The sequence below is a fragment of the Zootoca vivipara genome, chromosome Z1 (assembly GCF_965207765.1).
Source record: "Zootoca vivipara chromosome Z1, rZooViv2.hap1.1, whole genome shotgun sequence".
NCBI lineage: Eukaryota > Metazoa > Chordata > Lepidosauria > Squamata > Lacertidae > Zootoca > Zootoca vivipara.
Genome location: NC_142583.1, coordinates 29987728 through 30011218, shown reverse-complemented (window position 1 = coordinate 30011218; position 23491 = coordinate 29987728). Strand labels below are relative to the sequence as shown.

Here is a 23491-nt window from a genome sequence, read left to right as displayed (position 1 = left end):
ATACAGATCAATCTAGTGTACAATATTCTCCATCATCGGGTGTAGAACATATGGACCTCATAATGAACATTAAGTATAATGTAAAGTAAAATAAAATAATTTATTTTATTTTTGTGTCAATGTAACTTTTTAAGAATCCTGTCTATTTTGATGCTCTTTTGGATGTTTCTATCTGATGCCTTAAAAATAGAAATAGATATGCTTTACAGATGATTATTATCAGTGCTTTTCTTCTTCTTCAGGGGGTACTCAAGGGTACACAGTACTAGCACCTCTCTTTTTGTTGTGAAAAAGTGTGGCACTTACAGTAACAACTTCATGGTGAGTACCAACACCTATTTTTCTAGAATAAAGCATTGATTACTATAACAAAGAATAACAGGATTATTAGAATCATTTTTTTAATTGTCACTTACAAACATCAAAAGTGAAATCTTGAATAAGTGACGGCAGGGATCCCGATTTTGTGTCGAGTGTCCTTCACACTGGCAACTAAGTGAATGGGGGAACCTATACAAAAGCGATTTTGGCAAGTAAGCAGTTTTAAAATAAATAAATTAATACGAATAATGCTAACAATACAGACATTCCCAGAAATGCATGGTGGGACATGTGGGGAGTTGAGGGGAGGCAGTGCCTTTGCTGCGCCAGGTTCATTATCTGTGTTTCAAATGCCTGCAGAGCGCTCTCATTTCTCTGTATTTTCTCATGGACGTGAGCATGTTTCTTTATGTTTTATCCAGTCAAGTCTCCATTTAAATAGTGTTGTGTTAAGCCTGCTGTTTTGAAGCATGTGAGAAACACTTTGGGATGAAAACATGCTATAAATATACATACCTTGTTATAAAAAAGCATTACCTGGGATTCTAAGAACATATTGAACTGGGGTGTGGGGGGGGGATAAGTATATTCCATTTTCTCCTTGTATGTTTACCTTGCCCTCATAAATGTCAGGTCTGGGTTCTCTTATATCCAGCTCGCTCAAAGTTTCCACAGCTGGGATTAACTGGTCCCCTCTCAATTATAAACAGTAAACATCCCTGAGACTACATGCAGTCTAAACTACATTACTTTTCATTGATACAATAACACTTTCCCAAGAGAAGCTGAGGAAATATTTATTATGTGGATTCACGTAAGTGCTGACACTATAGCCTTGCTCAAACTGCTGTTCATGAGAAAATCTGCATGTAATAGTCAGGTTTTCAGACTTTCCATATGAAACTTTCCCCCAGTTATTTCTTTATGATAGGATCAATGTTTCTGAACAGGTGGGAGGGGGAGACCAATTCAGTTGTCCTGTTCTAGCCCCACGGAGGACACCAAGGAGTAAGGCAGATTGATTGTCCTAGTACCACGGAGAGCTCCATGTGAGCAATATGCTTCCAACAAGGGTTGGAAATGAACTGAAGCCTTTTGAGCCTCTGCCTCTTGTAGCCCCCCTACCCTTATGAAGTACCTGTACTAGAATTCCTCAAAGGCCCCATTCTCTGAGCTGAAGATGGACACTTCTTCGGCATTCCATGGCCTCCCACCTGGTGTACTTCCTGTGCCCTTGGGCCACGGAAGTACTATGTGAGGCACTCATTCCTCAGGCTCAGGAGAAGACACCAGATATGATATTGGCACTAGTTCTCCAGGCCCTAGAGCTGTGACATCTGGTTCAGTGCACTTCCACCTGCCAGCCTTGGATTCAGTGGTCACCTGATCACCAGTATCAGTCTCGGGACCAGGGCCCTCGCCTAGCACTTCAGCTGGTGATACTATAGCCTCTTACGGTACTTGGTGTCCTGGTCACTGCTGGAGTCCAGGGTCATAATATCAATTCTGCATTGTTCACCCCTCTGAACATTAAAATGGCCATAAATTGCTTGGGTCATGATGAAATATGGAGGAAAATAGCACAGAAGACAATTATGTGCAGAAGACAAGTAATGGTGGCAGAGCATTAGATATGAAATGGCTGTTTCAACTACCTTTTCGGTGCTTCAAAAATAATTACTGCAGATTGAAACTTGACAAGTTGGAATCAGGTTCTGCAGCCCAAGAGAGGAAAGTGAAAGTGATTAAATGTCGGTCACACACACAAATATATTTATGCACTGAAAAAGCACTTGCTTTTTATTAGTTTATCAAGCCCCACATAATATATTTTATTAAGAGAATCCATTTGGTCTTTTTAATTGTAGCAAACAAATGTGCTGGACTTTGTTTCTTATATAGTATTGTTTAGATTCCCTCATCTTCCAGTGGCGTTTTTCCTTTTGTAATTGTAAAGGAAGCGAGAAGCTTGAATATGGAGTTTACCGTGTCCTTCTTTATAGCTTCAATTTGTCAAGCCATTTCCTTGTGTTATGGAATGTCTCATTCAGCTGCGAAAGTGCTGGCTCAGCCACAAAGGATTATTCATCATTAGATTGTGGGGTTGGCTTTAGTGGGAGCAGTAAATAGGTTTCCAGCCAGCAAGTCAACATATTTTAGAGATTTTTCCATTCCTCCTCTGAAATTGTCAGCATAAGTACTCATTCTACAATGAGTCTGCTTCCAGAAATCAGCTGCAATCTGGACTGATGAACAGCGCCATCCACAAAACTGCCTTATATTTTCTCAGATTCTCCTTCTCCAAAGGCACCCCTATAGAACTTCTAAGGAAGGGGTTGCCCCAGACTGCATGGCCAATGGTAGAGGATGGCGGGAGTAGTAGTCCAAAATATATGGAGGGCACCATGTTGCCTACCCCTGTTCTCTCCCCCGCCCAGCACCTCAATGCTGCAATCACAATGAAAATCACCTCCTACCCATTACAATTAAACTCCCATGGGGACTTCTATCTAAACCAAATTGCCACATGGGGGGTGGCAAATGGAGAATGAAGGGACATCCCTCGCCACATGCTGTAGTTCTGGTGAAGATGCCGTCTCCCTGTAGAAATTAGACTTTGGGGGAAAGCTCTCAATTCCTCCTGGGTAGGTGAAGGGACAGTAATCTTCCAGCTGACATCCAAACAGACTTTTTTTAAAATGCCAATAATTCAATGATGTTAAATGAATTGAAAATATTCCAAACATTCAAAAGCCTGAAGGAATAAAAAATAATTGTGAGGGACAGGAGATATCGCGAAGTCCCTCCCCTCCTGAGTTCAAGCCCATCCCCGAGCACAGGGGAAAGCAGAGAGAGTTCCGATTCCAATGGGGAAGCAGGAAGTCGTGTCCGAGGCTCAGGCAAGGTAGAGGAGCCAGGGTCCCAGGTGGGACAGGAAGGGGCGAATAAGGGGGGGAGACCCATCCCCCCCAACTCCGGAATTACGCAGAAAGAGGAGGGGAAAGAGGATGGGTCTGCCAAAGCTTTTGTGTTGGAGAAAGACGCGCCAAAAGCCATTCGGAGGTTCTGGAACCGACTGAACACATCACTCCGTGTAAATAGCAATGACTTCAGCACTGTAAATACGCAGCACCAATAAAAGAATAAAATGCAGAGCTGCGTAGCGTCGTTACTCTGAAGTAGCCCACTCCGGCCACTGTGACAGCAACCTCCGAATCCTTTTTTGGGCTACTTTGGAGTTGCCGGGATGAGCGTGCCAGAGGCGGAGAGATGGCGGCAGATCGCGGAGCAAGCCCAGCAAGAACTGCAGCAGCTGTCGCTGCAGGCGCAGGGGGAATTGAAGGCAGCTAAAGAAGAGACTAAGAAGGTCCAGGACGACCGGCTACAACTTGCGGAACAGGTGAGAGCGCTACAGGAAAGAGAGCAGGAATTAAGGGTGGTGGCGGTAGACCTCCAAAACAAGCTGGATGCAGAGAAAAACAAGGCGGGAGGGGCACCCCAAGTCCAAGTGCTGCCAGGAAGGAGAGCCGGGACCCTAGTAAGCAAGTTCAATGGAGACCCGAGGGAATATCAGGGCTTTGAGACTGAGATTGTGTATGCCCTTGAGCTGCACCACGATGAGTTCCCTGATGATGAGCACAGGGTAGCGTTTATTGTGGAGCACCTTACCGGGGCAGCCAGGGAGTGGCTAAGACCGTTAATCGCAACAAAGAATCCTTGCATGAAGAATGTCAAACTATTTCTAGAAGGTTTGAAAACGATGTATTCGTCCGATAGTCATATGGACCAGACTAAGGAGGAACTTCATAATTTACGCCAAGGAAATATGACAGTTCGCGCGTATTGGGCGAAATTCACCATGCTGGTGCACAGATTGGGGTGGGAACTGGAGTCACCCCCAATGCAAGCGGCGTTCTACTTGGGGTTGCATGAGGAGGTGAAGGATGAGCTCTCGAGAGGTCCAAAGCCCAGTAATATGGATCAGCTGAGCAAAGCGGCTCTGGCGGTGGGGGTGAGACAGGAATCCCGGTGGAGCGACAAGCAAGCAACGCGCGCAAAGCGGGCTTGGTTCCCACGGTTGCAGGAGAAGCCACTCCCCCAACAACCCTTTCAAACCACGCCTGGGGCCAGCCAGGACCAGGAACCCATGCAGATTGATAGCGCGCGCGCGCGGGCTTTTCAAACCCCAGCGGCGCCAAGACGCAAGGAGGGAAGGGGTGGGAATTGCTTTCTCTGCAACTCCCCCCAGCATCTCGTCAGAGACTGCCCACATCGCAGGGAGTGGCAAGGAAAGGCGGGAGCGGTTGTGCCCTCCCCCACTGACGCAGCACCACAGCAGGGAAACGGGAAAGCCTGGCTGCAGGAGACAAGGGGCAGCAGCCAGGCACAGTCAGCAGACAACAGCCCCAGCCCACCCACCCGCACAGAGAGGAGCAGAGCCAGCCCACCCCTCCCAGAGCAGGAGTGGTTCTAGAAGTGACGCTCACGCTCCCAAATGGCTATCCCCTGACGGTCCTCGCCCTAATTGACAGTGGGGCGTCAGCGAACTTCTTCTCGAGAAACTTTGCAGAAGAGCACCAGATCCAGCTTCTGCAGCTGGATTTTCCTCTGCACGTGGCGACCATTGACGGCAGAGAGCTGCTGGGAGGGGCCATCACTCATCAACCCCCCCCCCATGAAAATGACGGTGGGAAGGCACTCAGAGACACTGGCATTCAACGTCACCACCATCTCAGACCCCCCCATCGTCTTGGGCATGAGCTGGCTGGCGCGCCACGACCCCTCCATCAGTTGGCACCAGAGATGCATCACTTTTGGATCGGACTTTTGCCTGGAACATTGCATGCAGCACCAACCAGGGGAGGGGCCTCCGATAGCCACGGTGGCCACCATGCACGTCAAAGGGGGTGAGGCGATACCCAAGCCGTACTGGGACCTGCAGGAGGTCTTCAGCGAAGCGGAGTCCAACCACCTACCCCCACACAGGCCTTTTGACTGCCAGATCAACCTGGTGCCAGGGGCAACTATACCCCCAGCCAAGCTGTACGCCATGTCAGACCAGGAACTGGAGGATCTGCGCGCTTTCATCGACAAGAACCTCAAGCGGGGGTTCATCAGAGAAAGCAAGGCAGCAGGGGGCAGCCCAGTCTTCTGGGTGGACAAGAAAGACACGCAACAGCGCCGTCTTGTGGTGGATTTTAGACGGCTGAATTCAGTGACAGAGCCAGTGGCTTTCCCCATGCCCAGAGTGGACGATCTGTTGACAGCAGCGCGCAGGGGCAAGATTTTCACCAAGCTAGACCTGAGGGGGGCGTACAACTTAATCAGGATCCGGGAAGGCGATGAATGGAAAACCACGATGTTCACGCCTCTGGGCTCTTTTGAATATCTGGTGATGCCCTTCGGGTTGCAAGGGGGCTCAGCATGCTTCCAGGCCTTCATGCACCACGTCCTGGGGTCCCTCCTCTTCAGGAAATGCTTGGTCTTCCTGGATGACATCCTTATCTATTCCGATGACCCAGTGCAGCATGTGAAAGATGTCAGGGAGGTGTTGCAGCGCCTGAAGGAGAACCACCTGTATGTGAAGCTGGAGAAGTGCAAGTTTCACACCAAGGAGGTGGACTTCCTGGGCTACAAGCTGTCAGACAAGGGGCTGGCGATGGACAAGGACAAGGTGCAGGCCATCCTGGACTGGCACAGCCCCAGGACGCGCAAAGATGCCCAACGCCTACTAGGCTTCGCCAACTTCTACAGGAAGTTCATCAAGAACTTCTCTCGCGTTACGTCTCCCATCACTGACTGCCTGAGAGGCAAGCAGAAGTTCAGGTGGACACCAGAGGCGCAAGCAGCGTTCGAAAGCCTCAAGAGGGTGTTCGCCTCAGACCAGAACCTGTTCCACGTGGTTCAGGACGCGCCCCTACGCGTGGAGACAGATGCTTCTGATAAAGCTGTGGGCGCCATTTTGTTGCAACTGGACGCCAACAGAGAGTGGAGACCCTGTGCCTTCTTCTCCAGGAAGTTGACCCAGCCAGAGCGAAACTACACGGTGTTTGATCGGGAACTTCTTGCGATCCACGCTGCGTTCCAGCACTGGAGACACTTCCTGGTGGGCGCCAAGCACCCCATCCAGGTGTGCACAGACCACAAGAACCTGGAGTTCTGGAGAACTGCCAGGGTGCTCAACCAGCGGCAGATACGGTGGGCAGAGTTCTTCTCGAACTTCAACTTCTCCATACACTACATCCCGGGAGAGCAGAATGTCAGGGCGGATGCCCTCTCCCGCAAGCCAGAGTACATGGAGGAGGAGGCGCCACCGGCACCCAGACACATTTTCCCCCCGTCAGCATGGTCCTGCGGAGCAGCAGTGGTGAGCGAGGCGGAACTCACAGCACTGACGGCAGCAGATGAGTTTGCCAACCGCATCTTCAGAGAACTGAGAGGGGGGGGAGCAGGCAAAAGACTTTGCAGAACGCAGGGGGCTGCTTTTCTACAAGGGTGCACTGTACCTGCCCACCACCCAGCTTAGACGTACGGTCCTCAAGCAGATGCACGACAACCCAACGGCGGGTCATTTTGGGAGGGACAAAACCGCTCGCCTAGTCATGAGACACTTCTGGTGGCCAGGGGTGCGGGAAGATGTTAGAGACTATGTACGGGGCTGTGACACCTGCCAGCGGGCAAAGGTGGTCAGAGCAGCGCCACCGGGATTGCTGGAGCCCTTAGCCACGCCACACAGGCCGTGGGAAGTGGTGTCCATGGACTTCATCACAGATCTGCCTTCTTCCAGGGGCAAGACCGCAGTGTTGGTGGTGGTGGACCTCATGTCCAAAATGTGCCACTTTATACCGTGTGCCAGGGCGGTCTCTGCAGAGGAGACAGCCAAACTGTTTGTGGATCACGTATTCAGACTGCATGGATTACCTTTAAGGGTTATTTCGGATCGTGGCCGCCAATTTGTTTCCAGGTTCTGGCGGCGGCTCATGAACCTCCTGCAGGTGGAGGTCAGCTTGTCGACGGCTAGACACCCGCAGACCAATGGACAGGCGGAGAGGGTCAACGCCATTCTGCAGCAGTACCTGAGATGCTACGTCAGCCAGCGGCAAACGGACTGGGTGGATCGCCTGCCACTGGCAGAATTTGCCTACAACAATGCGGTGCACGTCTCCACAGGGGTGTCGCCCTTTAAGGCCAATTACGGGCGCGACCTCAGATCTTTCCCAGAGAGGGAGGGGGAGGAGGAGGAGGAGGGCCCACAGACTGAGGATTGGGCAGAGGAACTGGAGACGGTGCACCAGCAGCTTAGAGAACACTTGGAGAGAGCCAAGGAAGCGTACAAGAAGGGGGCAGATCGCCACAGGCGACCGGGGGAGGTCATTAGGGTGGGGGACAAAGTTTGGTTGTCCTCGGAGGGCCTTCCCATCAGAGGGAGGTGCAAAAAGCTGGCGCCCAGAAGGTTGGGCCCCTTCACGGTCATGCAACAGGTCAACCCGGTGGCATACAGGCTGGCACTGCCAGAGGACATGAGGGTGCACCCAGTGTTTCATAGATCGCTGCTGTCGCCGTACAGGGAAAGCAGCAGGCTCCGAGGCAGCGAACAAACCCCTGAGGGAGGGGGGGAGAGAGAAGGCAGGGAGCAACTCAATGAGGCCACGGCCATCCTGGACTCAAGGAGGGGGGTGGGGGGCCTGGAGTACCTCATGGCATGGGAGGATGCTCCACCGTCCCAGAATGAATGGGTCCCAGCCACTCAGATACAGGAGGAATTCCTGGTAGAAGAATTTCACGCCCTCTTTCCCCATAGACCCAAGCCCTGGCACATGGAAAGGGAGGGGGAGGGGGAGGAAGCATGGGAGAGCAGTTCACCATGGCGCTGGGAAGCGGAGTTTGAGGAACCAGAGGATGAGGTATGGGTGTCACCGAGATCCACCCAGTCAGAGGAAGGAGCAGATTGGCAGAACATTTTTACCCCTACCAGCTCTGACGCCACGGACTTTTTGGGATTCCCGTCCTCCCAGGCGGAAGGGGGGGGCTCGCAGGACTGGGGGGAGGTGTTCACACCAACGGGCTCGGAAAGCACTGAGTTCTTAGGCTTCCAGTCGTCACCGACACCTGGGGGGGACCTGGGGAGGGGTGAAGGAGAGCTTGGGAGGGGGGTGGATGTGAGGGACAGGGGATATCGCGAAGTCCCTCCCCTCCTGAGTTCAAGCCCATCCCCGAGCACAGGGGAAAGCAGAGAGAGTTCCGATTCCAATGGGGAAGCAGGAAGTCGTGTCCGAGGCTCAGGCAAGGTAGAGGAGCCAGGGTCCCAGGTGGGACAGGAAGGGGCGAATAAGGGGGGGAGACCCATCCCCCCAACTCCGGAATTACGCAGAAAGAGGAGGGGAAAGAGGATGGGTCTGCCAAAGCTTTTGTGTTGGAGAAAGACGCGCCAAAAGCCATTCGGAGGTTCTGGAACCGACTGAACACATCACTCCGTGTAAATAGCAATGACTTCAGCACTGTAAATACGCAGCACCAATAAAAGAATAAAATGCAGAGCTGCGTAGCGTCGTTACTCTGAAGTAGCCCACTCCGGCCACTGTGACAGCAATATAATATAATAATTGAGGCAAGAGGTGAGCCTTTCTCCTGCCAAGCAGTGTGTACACAAATGCATATACTGGAATAATGAGTCTATAAAAATACATAGATTAGTGAAAATAACATAAAATGCATCATTTTAAAAGAGATTGCATTGGAAAAATGTGTCTATTATGCAAAATTGCATACAAACAAGTTTTTGAATGATGATGAATTTTCACATGGAGATTTTTATTCTATTTTTTTTAATTCTCAGACCAATGTGGGAATGTGGAGAACTGAATTTAATATTGGAAAAATGAGAAATGGAGAGAGATCAACATTGGCAAATTTGCCCATCCCTAATCCTGATTGCATGGAGCCCCTGCATACAAAAAGGTGCTCATATGTTGGCTTTCTCTATACAGGTAACCACACTTGTTAAAAGAAGATCAGACATCATGGGTGGTACTAAAAGTAAGAACTCACTCCTGTCTGAATATTGGTATCTCCTACACACGATTAACACATGCATAGGGCTCATGCCTCTGTTACTTTTGCAACTTATATTCACTGAAACTACTTTAAAATTGCAGCTATTATGCTAAATGCAAATGTTATACGTTGTCCTTGAGTAAGCATTAAGGGATTTTTGCAGATGCAGTTGTGTGATCCGAGGTTCTTAATAGTATAAAATTGGTATATTTATAATAGGCAAGGGGATGATGTTGATGAGACTAGAAGATGAGATTGGTTGCAATGCAATGCTGGAAAGTATAATGGATGTTTCATTTGTAAGCATGAGGTCTGTGATTGGCTTTTGGTTTAATGGGAGCAATGTTTTTGGAGAGATCACGAAGGCAAAACAATCAAGGCTGCTTTGAAATCTAGAGTTGCTAAGGTTGCAATTCTAAACTTGCTGAGTTGAAATTTTCTTAAAACTTGGTGTAAACATCCGTTGAATTGGGCTGCATGATTTGGGTGGGGGGATGTGGGTTTCTTCCACTCCTCTTTCCAAATGTATACTGATCTGCAATAAAGATCTTATATGTTTTCATATTTTCAAGAGATCGAATCTTATATTATTTTTCTGTGTATGATAAGTTTGCAAAACAAGTTTGTAAAATTAGTGGCAGAGGAATGCTGTGAGGAGACCTGTGACCTAATCTCTAGCTTTTGTGAATTATTTTGGCAGTGCTGAAAAACGATTTCCCTTCTGGGTGATTTTTAGGTAGCTCTTGCAAAAACATTTTCTCATTCATTTAAATTGCTCTCAGTTGCTCTCAGTGGCAACATCATATAGCCACATCTATTTGGTTGTGATGTTATTTGCTAAGTGTTATAGTAGATGCGGTGTTATAATGTTTGTTCTTCCACTACAATCCTTTTTTGGAAGCTATTCAAGCTTGGAACATGTATGTGGAATAAGGTCCCAAGTTGTGTGTGATAGTGGCCTTGGCCTTGCTATCTGCATGTTCACCTCTAAATGATAGAGGGTCTCACTCAGATGCAGTGTCTATGCACTTTGTCCACAAATTCAACAAATTTCCCTATGGTCCTAGTAGTAGTAGGCCTTGACCTGAGCAGATAAATCAGTTTGTAGCAGTTCTATTTACTTTGACTACATTTCAATATACTTACACTGGATTAAAAATGCACTTTTCTATATTATTTAGAAGCATTCTATCATAGGCTCTGCATTCTTTTAAAAGCTATATTTTTAGTGAGACTCAGCTTTTCAATCCTCGGGAGATATTGTTCTCATTATATCATAAATCAGCTTCTTCCCTTCTCCCTGCTGTATTCGCAGCTAGTACAGACTCTCTTAGAACAGATCAGCAAGTTCTGCATAGTGAAATAACCCCCAGTTTGCTATTGAAGCAATAAAACAACACATTAGATTAAACAACATCCATAACATAGTTCTCCCTAATGCAAGCATGTCAGAAGCTTTTGTCTCCTTTGGAAATTTAAATTTGGGAAAGTGCTTCCTTCTTCAGCAGAAAGTTAATAGTTTCTATCATTTGCCAGCAGTGTCTAAGAAATTGTAAGTTCAGTAGTGGTTTGCAGAGGGGGGAAATTGCTTCAGAAAATAAAGTTTTGTTTCAGATTTGTCCATGTCTACAGCCTCATTTACAGGTAGCACACATATTTCGTGTTCATGAAATCCAGGCTTATTACAAATTTGTCCAGATGTTGAACTACAGCCTCCTTCATCCCTGACGTTGGTCATGCAGTTTGGCTCTGACAGAAGTCCTAGTTCAGCAACATCTGGAAGGTGCCATGTTTACACCTGACTTAGAAGCATGCCAAAATAAAAATACAAATCTTATCCATATTCTTTAAACAGCTTCAAATCAGATCCTCCAGATTCTTTTTTACCTGAACCAGAACTTCCATTTCTCCTTGAATGTTGCTGGAAGAAAAACTCTCGTAAGAGGCAGCATCTTGTAAAAGAGGGGACTTGATTTTTCATCTATAGAGTTCTCCCCCTTCCTTCTCTATCAGACTTAAAATTATAGGCTATAAAATTTAACATACACAAGGGGAGTTTCACACCGGGGTTTTATAACATTCTAAAACTCTACCAGTCTGAAATGTTTTTAAGTGCTTCTAATTTAAAGCGCTTCACGGGCACATTTTGTAAGCAGCTCTAGAGTACACTCTCTGGGGACTGCACCATGAAGGCCATTGGTCCAGGTCATGCCGCGATAGATAGACCTCCAAGGGATTCCATTTATGAAAGCTTTTAATGTTCACATTATTCTCATAGCACTTTACATTAAAGTACATTGATCTGGACTTCCTTGGGAAGTAGCCTGCAGTACTTTATTTTACTATTTGTACTTTAAATAGCCCCTCCAAATATATATATATATATACACCTCTGACTGTAATAAGATAAGCTTCAGGTGTGTGCTTAGGCCAATGATTCCCAAATGGTTAACCAGAAACCTTCAATGATCATCAGAAACTTTGACAACTCTGACAGCTCCTCAAATAACTGTGGAGTAGTCAGTGTACACAGGGGAAATAAAGGTGTGAAGGAAGACAGCCAGGGGAAAATAATGTTACAAAAGTTTGTAATGGCCAGGTGAAGAATACAAATTTGATGAGCTTTCAAAGCAAATCTTACAATTCAAAGTTATATGTGAAGCCAGTTTGCTCACTAAACCTAGATGAATATATATACTCTTTTTGTTTCATGTTTCTTCCTTATGGAAGGCTTCCTGTGATCTGCATACACCCACCCAACACAAAATAGCTGGAGGTAGGATTTTCTTTTCTTTTCCTAATCACACCTGTGTTGCAGAAGTCTGGTATTTGTAAAAGTCTGGCAAGCGATTACAAGCTCAACTGAGCAATTTGCATGTGTGTATGTTTAATTTCCCCTCTTTCATTTTAAACATTTTGACAGAAAAATGGGTCAGTATGCCAGTGTTACTAGTGTTCTGCATGTGACCTTAGAAAAGTGTGTAAGTCAAGCTCCAATTCTTACAAACTATGGCATTTGTTGAAAAAGTGGACCTGGATATATAGATCTTCCATTACCTCTGCCAGCTGCTGAGTCCAACAAAGCCTGGGCCATTTAGAAAGGGTGAACAAGTAAGGTTGGCAGGACAAAATTATGAAAACAATAGCCAGCTATCCAGAACTAGGTGTGTAGAACCAAATGGTGGAAATGTCCCAGAAGATTTTAACATTCCATCTTGGTGGTCAAGATACCCCAGTACTAATTGGTGCCAGCTGTAAAATGAGATCATATATGCTTATCTGCTTGCTTTGAAGCCTTTGTTTAGGTTTAGCTAGTTAGGAGAGGGACGGCTGTTATTCATGCTCAGCTACCTGCCTGCCAGTTATTTCCTTATCTGAGAGATGGATGGGAGTGGCCAATGGGTCTCTAAGCCAGGGGTGGTTAATTGGGCTATTGTTGCCAGCTTACGTAGCTTGCTTTTTGTATAAGCAACGCTTAGGCTATTAGTCTCTTATGGGCAGTCGTGATGAATGCTTGCTGTTTTGGCATCCATGAGTCTGTAAAGGCAGGAAAGTTTTCTGCATTGTCTTATAAGTCTTCACCTTCTTACGATAAAGCACTAGAATCGATCACTCTGGCATTTCTTATATCCTTCTTCGGAACCCCTGTGCCAGCCCTCCTTTGGGCCTGTGGATCAGAACACTAAGGATGGGGATAAATTAGGTTTAGCTTGCATTTTAATGCAAGCCTAACTAGTCTGTACTTCCTGAAACAATATGTGATCCAAAAGGCAGCTTTCCTTTGAAATTTGCACTTCTCTGAATGTTGTGATGCAGTGCTCCAACCAAAATATGTGTATATTTCAGAAAGTGTACATAAAAAAATGAATTTATTAGTGAAAATAGCATAAAAACTACACTGCAATGGTGGAAATTGTTTGCAAAAAATTGTATGAAATTGCCTACAAAAATTTGTATATGAAGGGGAAGGCACATTTAAATGTTAATGAGTTTTTGTTGGGCCTTGAAAAAAAAATACAGAAATGAATTTGTGATTGGAAAAATGAGATAGTGATGGAAACCGAAACTGTAAGATTTGTCCATCCAGAACTATAGCTAGGGGAATTAAATGAGTAAATTGCAAAGGAAAATATTGCACCAGCAACCTGCAAATGAAGGATTCTGTACTTGGCCGTGAACCCTTCCTGCACAATTTATGAGATCAACTACAATAGAGTTGATCTGCTGGTGATCCTTGGTTCTGCTGGTGATCCTTGAGGTACCCAGGCTGACAGTTGTAAGGCAAATGGGTTCACAAACAAGCCCAGGAGCATCTTGAGCTTTAAGAGTTTCAATGATTAAAGTCTTTTCTCTGAGTATCCTTAGTCTTGGTCCAAGTCTTCAGTCTTGCCAGCTATGGATGGAGTTCTGAGGTCCATACTATTTGACCTCCGTTTTTGTGCAATTTCCGGCCCAAGCTGGAGAATGAAGCTGCTTGGGTGTCATTGAATCCTGAGTCCATAACAAGCCATAATATAGACCTGGCCCTTCTTTGGCTCACCTTGCTGTACTTGCCAGAATCTGAAATTGTACCTTGGGTTAGAAACCCTGTACTTCTAAGCCTACGTGCCACAGTACTGATGTGGTTTATGTCCTTCTGTTTATCGTCTGCTTCCAAAAAATTACACATGAATGTAATTGCTAATTGTGCAGATAGTGTAGGGTTGCCAGACTCAATAGAGGACAGGACTTCTGTGCCTTTAATTGCCCTGCTCTCTTTTGAGTCTGGAAACCTTAAAGAGAAACAAGCAGACCCTTTGTTTAATTTCCAAGCAAAGGGTCTGCTGGTTTCTCTTTAAGGTTTCCAGACTCAAAAGAGAGCAGGGCAATTAAAGGCACAGAAGTCCTGTCCTCTATTGAGTCTGGCAACCCTAAGATAGTGTAATATCTACTTTGGTCCTATGGACTGTGCACAGGGCTATATTGGTGAGGGGGAAAGAGAGGAGAGATACTGGAAGGCTTTACATGAAAATCTTATTAAAATCTTTATGCAATATACTAATCCACAGCATGTCCTCTCTTAGTCCATTAATTCTACATGTATAATTACTATGCATAATTGTTGCATCTTTCCTTTCTGATGTGTTGTAACTGTTCAGAAAGCTGAAGCTTTTGGCAAAAGGACAGCAGAAAAAGAAGATGTCACAGACTCCTTATCCTCTGGTCAGGATATAATCAGATTAATTTACATGGTGGAGAGGTTGCTGTTTGCATTCTAGAGTTGATAAGAGGCCAAGAGTTAAATCTGAATTGCTGCAGGAATGGATTTTGAACTGGAGGGCTTAAAAAATAAATAAATAGTGCAGAATGGGCAATTTCTCCAAACCTTATAGGAAAGGGAGACTGAATTTCCACTAATAGATTTCTGGTACATTTCTCCCCACACTCCCTGCCCCCTGTGATATCTGCAATACTGTATGTTGTTACATTACCTTTAAGAAACTAAAATGAAACAAACTTGCTGCAGACACCCCCGCTCTGTCCTAGTTACAAAAGCTTTTGCTTTAGGCCACTAGGTCAGGATATGCATGAAATGAAAGGATTAGGGGAATTGGGGAAAATGCAAAAATGAACTGGTTTAGTTTTGCAGTTTATGGAATGGATTTCAGGCTAGAGGTAGTTTTGCAAAATAATAAGATTCATGATAAGAAACCTTTACTGGGAAAATTCATTCAAAATAGGCACTGGGAATTTATTTAATAGCTCTCTTCGACTTGGTTGTTGGATTTGCACCTCATTAGATGTTTTTGTGCATTGTTGTTATGTTTTTTTTCTCCAAGTCATTACCAGGTTTCTATTGTCACAGTGTGAAATTTCAATTTAATCCCTCTTGGTTTTTGACAAGCTTTTCTGTAGCATTCCAGGTAAGGCGGCTGATCACATTTATGTTATTTACTCCTATCTTATGATGGTTTGGCTTTTAAGTACGTGGAATATATGTAACTCCAATGTTTGCTTTGATGAGTTTATTTCTGTCTAATTCTACTCACCTTCTGCTTACTGGAACATTGCAGTGTATGAGTCTGGCCAGGATACAATGAATCTATTGATTTGGGGAAATTCATTCTCTAACTAGTGTACAGAAGTCCCACTATTAAGACTTAAAAAGAATTAAAACGGTAGAATCAGAAGTCAGTTAAAAAGTCTTCTGGAATAAAAAAGTATTCAGCAAGAACCAGAAATTCAAAAGGGGGTGGGAAGACCCTTTCTGGCCTCAACTGGAAGAATTTCCTACAAAATTTGGCCCATTATACTGAACACATGGCTCGTAAAAGCTTGTTACATGCTGGTTTCAGAATCATACAGTACAAAGCTGAAAGGGAAAAGATCAAAGTCCAATGTACAAACTATGCATCCTGTTTCACAGGGCAGTACTGAAAGAAAAGACACAAGGGGGATTTACATGTTACATACAGTAAGTGTGAAATCAGTACACCTATGTTTACAAATGGTTGAGTAGTACACCCATACAATTATTCACATGTAACGCAGTGTGTAGTCTGTGTATCTGCATACACAATAACTGAGCTGCACAAATCAACAAGGGCGCACTTTTCCACACTAACACTTATGCATGTGTAGAGAAAGCTTGTATATGTGTTTATGCATGAACAAGCTTTACAGATGCAATATTTTAGAAGTTAGAATAGCCACCAATTTTAAAAAAGAAAAAGATAGGCATTTAAAGATGGTTCTCTGGGCATTTTGAAACCCAATCTTTTGTCCAACTTCAAAATTTTGTGGAGGGGATGTGTCCAATTGGTTCTCTCTTTCGGCCTGTCAAAGACAGTCATCACAGCAAAATTGTTCTCCCCAGGCTGAGCAGCAGCAGCAACAGAGAATGCGACTGAGGTTTGTCAAAGAAGATTAAAGGTTAAAACTCTAACCCAAGTTTTAATGCTTACTTATTATTTTGGTAAATTCTGCAGAGAGGGTTGCTCAAATTATCTCCTCATGAACAAGGCTTTACTTTGGTTAACTCCCAGTTCAATGATAGAGCTGACTCAATAAGCCCCGCAGAAGAGTCCAGTCTTTAACATCCCTGTCAGTAGAGCATTTCTTAACTTGAATAGAAATGCAGCATTTTCCAGAAAAGTAGAGGCATCAGGTGATCACAAATCTTCTTTTTTAGATGGAAACAATTATACAGAATTTATTTTACTGCAAACACTTAAGTTAACAAATATTGATAAGTTTCAAGATCCTGGGTTTTATTCCTTGAAGGATGGCTTCGAGTAAATCAAATGCATCATAAATCTTCAGTTTAAGTACTGTGTATTGATTTGCTTGATCAATAGAAAATGATTTGTTCAAATACACAATGCAAAGGACTTTCCAGTGTTATATTGGATTTTTTTTTTAATCTAGAACAACATTGCTAGGCAACCTGTAATTTCCAGTAAACAGGGAGAACCTTATTTTCCATATTCCTTATTGAAATGACCCGAGAAAACCCAAACACATTCATTAATGTCAGGCTTTGCAGTTTTTTAAAAAACCACTTTATATTTCTGTAAATTAGTTTGTGACTTTTGGTTGGTGTTAATTTTATTTATTTATTACATTATTATAGTCAGGTGCTATTAAGCTGTCATAGAATCATAGAATCGTAGAGTTGGAAGAGACCACAAGGGCCATCCAGTCCAACCCCCTGCCAAGCAGGAAACACCATCAAAGCATTCTTGACATATGGCTGTCAAGCCTCTGCTTAAAGACCTCCAAAGAAGGAGACTCCACCACACTCCTTGGTAGCAAATTCCACTACCAAGGAGTGTGGTGGAGTCTCCTTCTGTCGTTTAAATTGCCCACAATGCCACCAATACAATGCCGTTCCAGGGCACCATATGTAATTAGAATGGCAATAAAAATGGTGGCTAGACCCAGTTGCCTATTTGGGGAGATACTTTCCATTCCTAGGTAGGTATATCAGGGAAGGCCTGCTAAAGGGCACTTTTCTCAAGAACCTTCCCAACTGGAGCTCACTCAGCCAAGAGAACCACTTCTGCTGACCAGAGTTACTCTGATCTAACTTTGAGTCTATTTGGCTTGCCTACATTCATTTCTCTACAAGCTGGGTGCCAATAATGTACACATACTCTGTATGTGTGGGTAGGGAGATCTCCCTCACATTTGCTTTAGGTACTTTTGCCTTCAAGAAAAGTTGCCTTTTCAACGAGAGAGGCCGTAAAGTAGGGACCCAATGATCTCAACACAATTTCACCTTCCAGAACCTGTTTTGAATGGCATATTCAGCAAAAAAAAAAAGATTTTAATGAAATCTATGTATTTAAATTAAGGCAAGGGGGCATGCCTGTCTTTCTCTTTACCAAGAACATTGCTTCTATTTTGTCAGGCTGAAAAGCTGATTAAACAAGAACTAATTAAAAGCAGTGTTATTGCTAATTAAAATGTGGGCAATGTATCATTTTTAAAAGTGCACGTAACTTAGCGTCAAGGAGATTAAAGAATGCAAAGATTTTGAAATGACCCTGACTCGATTTTTTTTTCTGCTGCTGCCAGCACATAAGAAAAGGGTGTGAATTCTCAACAAGTAGAGAACCAAAATAACTTGGTTAAAAGATAAAGTAGAAAATTTGATAACCTGTAGTCAGCATTGCTGGAAGCAATTGGAGAGCTTGGTTGATGCTTCCACCAAAATGTGGGAGTTATGGAACATGATGTCTGAACATTGCGATAAATTTCTCCACAAATCGCAACTGCTAAAGCTATGTTTCCTCACCGTTTTGAACCCAATAAATCTCTGAATTCCTGTATACAGACCCCAAGGAATTGTATACAGCACCCAAGTCATGTGTAGTATGGAAATGGAAGCTAGTCCAAGTAACCTTCTAAGGAGCTGTGGGTTGATAACACTTGAGACCACATGACTATGCAAATGACAGTACTCGACAAGTGAAAGGAAAGCATGCCAACCAATGACTAATACCTTTTAAAAAAAAGATTCTATGGCTTCCACTTATCTGTAATGTGTAAATGCTTCAAGCATCTGATCAATTTTTTTATCCAGAACAGATGCCTTTTCTCTGGTGCCACCCCAGCTATGGAAATTCAGGGAATTTCTCCCCTGAAATTCAGCAGGTGCCTATTCTGTTCTCATTTTAACACCAGCTAAAGAAATGGCTATTTAGTTGGGCTTGGGATGTGATATAAGCTTCAGTTTGGATGGGTCATTATGTTATACCGTAGCTTCATAATGTGCTGATAGGTGATGTTTTATCTGCTTATCTGTTTTATTGCCTGTTGTGTATTGTATTTTAATGGCAGCCTTGTGATTCTCTGCCCTGGAATTTTCAGATAAAAACCAGGTTATAAATACTTTTAAATAAAATATTTGATTTGATTTATTTCTCTATGCCTAATGTGCAAGAGATCAATAAAATTAATAGAACTGCCTCGATTAAAATTCTAATTTACAAAAATACAAAGGAAAGTGTAGTTCAGGAAAGAAAGAGGAAGAACATCAACCAGAGGTTAATGAGCAGGTAAGACTCTCCATGGGTCAGGAAGTCCTCCTGGCCTAGGCTCCACCCCCATTCCCAAGGGAACCAATTAGTGAGTTCATGTGCTGCCACCCCAACCCTTTTGACAATACTGCTCCTTAGTCTACAATCAACAACACATCCATACACTTATGTCTAGATCAGGCATCCCCAAACTGCGGCCCTCCAGATGTTTTGGCCTACAACTCCCATGACCCCTAGCTAACAGGTCCAGTGGTCGGGGAAGATGGGAATTGTAGTCCAAAACATCTGGAGGGCCAAAGTTTGGGGATGCCTGGTCTAGTATGTCACAAAGAAGGTTAGACCAGATCCTACTCTTTGATTTAGAACCTGGATTTGGAGTAGGGGATATAGAGGATAATTTAACCATATGAGTGTGATCTAAACCTCAGAGCCTAGGGCTTGCTGATCGGAAGGTCGGCGGTTTGAATCCCCTTGACGGGGTGAGCTCCCATTGCTCGGTCCCTGCATCTGCCAAACTAGCAGTTCAAAAGCACATCAAAGTGCAAGTAGATAAATAGGTACAACTACATCGGGAAGGTAAACAGCGTTTCCATGCGCTGCTCTGGTTTGCCAGAAGCGGCTTAGTCATGCTGGCCACATGACCCGGAAGCTGTTCACTGGCTCCCTCGGCCAATAAAGCGAGATGAGCGCTGCAACCCCAGAGTCGCCTGCAACTGGACCTAACGGTCAGGGGTCCCTTTACCTTTTTACCTATAGTCTGCATTATTACAATCCAGATATAAAGTTTACTTCCTCAGCCTTTAGACCTGAGCATGTCAGTATAGTGTGTGGCTGAAAGAGTGTGTGTAAAGATCAATTTGCTAGAAATGAAGAGTTATCTTTTTATTATCAAGAAATTAATAAACTGTAAAATGACAATATTAATTAATTCAAAACTCCTAGCAAGTTTAATACCATGTGTTTTTATGCATTACGGTTCATAATTAATCCTGTTGAAATGAATATGGGCAGCAATTTATTAAAATTCATTGCCTGAAGTCCACCCCTTCTTCCTCTGTTTCCAGTATTCAAAAATTAATTTGATTTCTTCTTCAGGGCTTGGACAGGCAGTTGATTTCCTCATCACTCTTTGTAAACAATGAGTCCAGGAACACTTTACTTTTTTTTGAGTTTCCACACAGCAAAAAGTGATGATATGAACCCTAACCCTGAAGACTGATTGGCCTGTCTGCAGGTTTTCGACTGCCTCATAGCAATTATTACAACTTTGGCACTTAAGGCATTGGGTCTGGCTCTTTAACATCTGGGTACCCCATTAAAGGGGTCTGGGAAGGGGTTGTTCTGTCCAGGAACCCACACAGGGCCTGATGGGCCATAGCAGCCTTTCAAGAAGTGATCCGATGTATGTCGGGGTCAACCTCCTTTTCCAGAGTTGACCCATCCATCATTAACCTGCAGGTTGGTTGATTCATTTAAGTTGCATACCCAATGTCTTTGCCAAACAAGTTCACATCTGTAATCAATAAAAGTTGTGGTCTATTTCAACCCAATACCAATGTCTCGTGTCTCATTTAACATCATTGGCTCCCCCGTTGAGCATTTTGTGATTGAAGATACAATAAAATATTGGCCATGCACACAGGTAAGCAAACAAGTTTTCTTCTTTCAAAGGTTTCAAAAGCAGCTTTTTAAAGAGGAAAAACAAGGCAGCCAGAAGCCTGACTCCACAATTCTCTGTACTGTGCCCCACAGATCTCAAGAGAAGTCATAGGGGAAGTGACATTGTCTGAGCCATGGATTGATTATAACAGTCGTGGGACCCTAGAGAATAATTTTGCATTTGAAAGATTTGGGAGAACAAAACAAGTTATTACTTCCTTGTCACTTTGGAATTCTGAGTGTTTCATTTTTTTTTTGAACACCTACTTGCAAAGGGAATAAGAAAGATTGGTTTGGTAACACAGACTCCTTATTCCCTGCTCACTCTTCTATAATGCTAATGAAATGCTTGTTGAAACGTCAGCTGCCTAGGAATCTATATACATTTCCCTCCCTGGCAAAAAAACAGCTCTGCTAGCTAATAAACACATTTGTCTATGCAGTTTTGACTAACGTACACATTTCTGCAAGCAATTTCCCCTAGCATTGTGCATTTTTATGCCATTTCCATGAATATATCCATCTTTATGTATACTTTCCCTTAATGTATGCATATTTTGAAGCACTGATCATGGAGAACAGCACCTCTAGCTTTCAATCAGCATGAATTTTGAAGGCTAGCCCTGTAACAGTGGTGTTGGGCACAATGACCCCGAACGCAACTCCCATGCAAATTTGGAGTTGCCTGTATACAAATTTATGGTGTCACCACTATTGGGATACTGTGTACAGTTCTGGTCTCCTCACCTCAAAAAGGATACTGTAGAGTTAGAGAAGGTTCAGAAAAAGGCAATCAAAATGATCAAGGGGATGGAGTGACTCTGCTATGAAGAAAGGTTGCAGCATTTGAGACTTTTTAGTTTAGAGAGAAGATGAGTAAGAGGTGAAATGATCGAAGTTCATAAAATTATGCAAGGCATGGAGAAAGTGGATTGAGATCCCCAGCAGTGGAGCATATGCCCACGCTGCCCAGGGGTGGTGTGCTCCCAGGGGGGGGCAAGGTGTGTTCCCAAAAGGGGTGGGGCAGGGAGGGTGCCCTCCCAAGTACGGGATAGCCGCTTGGGTGCACGGAGCTGCGTGCTTGCCCTGCACAGAGCAAGCCACCAACGGTGGACATTTGGTGCGCCACCTGCCTGCAACTCCCAAGCCTGCCCTGAGCTGCCAAAATGAAGGGAGAAGGGGGGAATGTTGCCAGCAAAGCGGCGCAGCTCCCCCTTCCCCCGATGGCTCAGGGTGGGCTTGGGAGTCATGGGTGAGCGGCACGCTAAATGTCACCCCCCCAGCGAAGACACCCAGGGTGGATTGCCCCCACCGCACTCCTTCCTCCGCCTCTGGAGAGCCTTCCTCCCTTTCTCATAACATTAGAACTCATGGATTTCCAATGAAGTGCTCTCTCTCTCTCTCTCTCTCTCTCTCTCTCTCTCTCACACACACACACACACAAATCTTCTTTATGCATAATAATAATAATAATAATAATAATAATAATAATTTATTATTTATACCCCACCCATCTGGCTGGGTTTCCCCAGCCACTCTGGGTGGCTTAAACAGAAAAATGAAATGGTGATAGCGGTCCAAATATCGACCCAAGGAGAAAAAATGTTGGTGGTGGGAATCTATGCACCGAATGAGAATAAAGCTGAATTTTACAAGAATTTGGAGGAAAGGTTGACAGAGTTCATGGATCAAAAGATAGTGCTTATGGGTGATTCTAATGGAGTGACAGTGCCAGAATTGGATAGGACAAAGAAAAGGAAGAATGAAGGTAAATTACCCAAATCTTTCTTTGAATTGGTAGAAAACCTGGGCCTAGTGGACATTTGGAGGTTAAAGCATCCTACGCTTAAACAGTTTACATTCTTCTCAGAACCAAATCAAAGTTCTGGAAGAATAGACTATATATGGATCTCCAAAGAACTAGTGCCCAGGGTGAGCAAAACAGAGATAATACCACGAACACTGTCAGACCATAACTCAATATTCATGGAATTGAAAAGCAAAGACCAAAATTATTTTAGGTGGAGAATGAACGAAGAGCTTTTCGAAGACAAAGAGGTTGTGATAAAAGTTAAGAATGTCCTGAAAGACTATTTTCACTGGAATTTACATAAAGACACTGGACTTGACATGGTATGGGACGCAAGCAAAGCAGTGATGAGAGGCTTTCTAATACAGCAAAACAGTTTCCTGAAACGAAAGAAAGAAAAGAAGAAGGAGGAAATTTTGAAATGTCTCATGGAAAATGAGAAAAACCTGATAGATAAACCAGAGAATCAACAAATTAAAAATAACATAAAGATGTTACAGACACAATTCTCTATGTTGATCAATCAGGAGATAGAGTGGAAAATAAAGCAGATGAGACAAAAAAATTTCGAATCAGCTAATAAAACAGGAAAACTGTTGGCTTGGCAATTAAGGAAACGTCAAAATCAAAACATAATAACTAAGATAAATTTGGAGGGAAAAGTGACTGAGGAACCAAAGGAAATTAAGAAAGCCTTTCAAAAATTTTATAAAGAGTTGTATTGTAAAAAGAAAGAAGAGGAGAAGAAGATCAGTGATTACTTAAGGAAATATGGACTGAAACAAATCCCAGAAGAGGAAAGAAAGAAACTTAATAACAGGATAACAGCACAAGAAGTACATCATGCAATAATGAGAATGAAACTAGGAAAAGCCCCAGGACCAGATGGACTATCAGCGAAATATTATAAAGTTCTAAATGGACAGTTGGCACCGATCTTAGAAGAAGTGATGAATGATATTCTTGCAGGAGGAAAGATCCCAAATACATGGAAGGAAGCATATATAACATTGATTCCAAAACCAGGAGCGGACGGCTTAGAAGTTAGAAATTACAGACCAATTTCATTATTGAATAATGACTATAAGCTTTTTGCAGATATAATGTCTAAGAGATTGAAAGA

At 43.9% G+C, this 23491-nt stretch overlaps 1 long non-coding RNA gene across 1 annotated transcript in view; it reads left to right on the top strand.

Moving 5' to 3' along the window:
* The first annotated feature begins 254 nt into the window (after positions 1 to 254).
* The window catches only part of LOC148687319 (uncharacterized), an 88139-nt gene continuing 64902 nt past the window's right edge, over positions 255 to 23491 (top strand). The window contains exon 1 of the long non-coding RNA XR_015947902.1: positions 255 to 321. This is a non-coding gene — a long non-coding RNA (uncharacterized LOC148687319). The remainder of the gene's footprint in view (positions 322 to 23491) is intronic.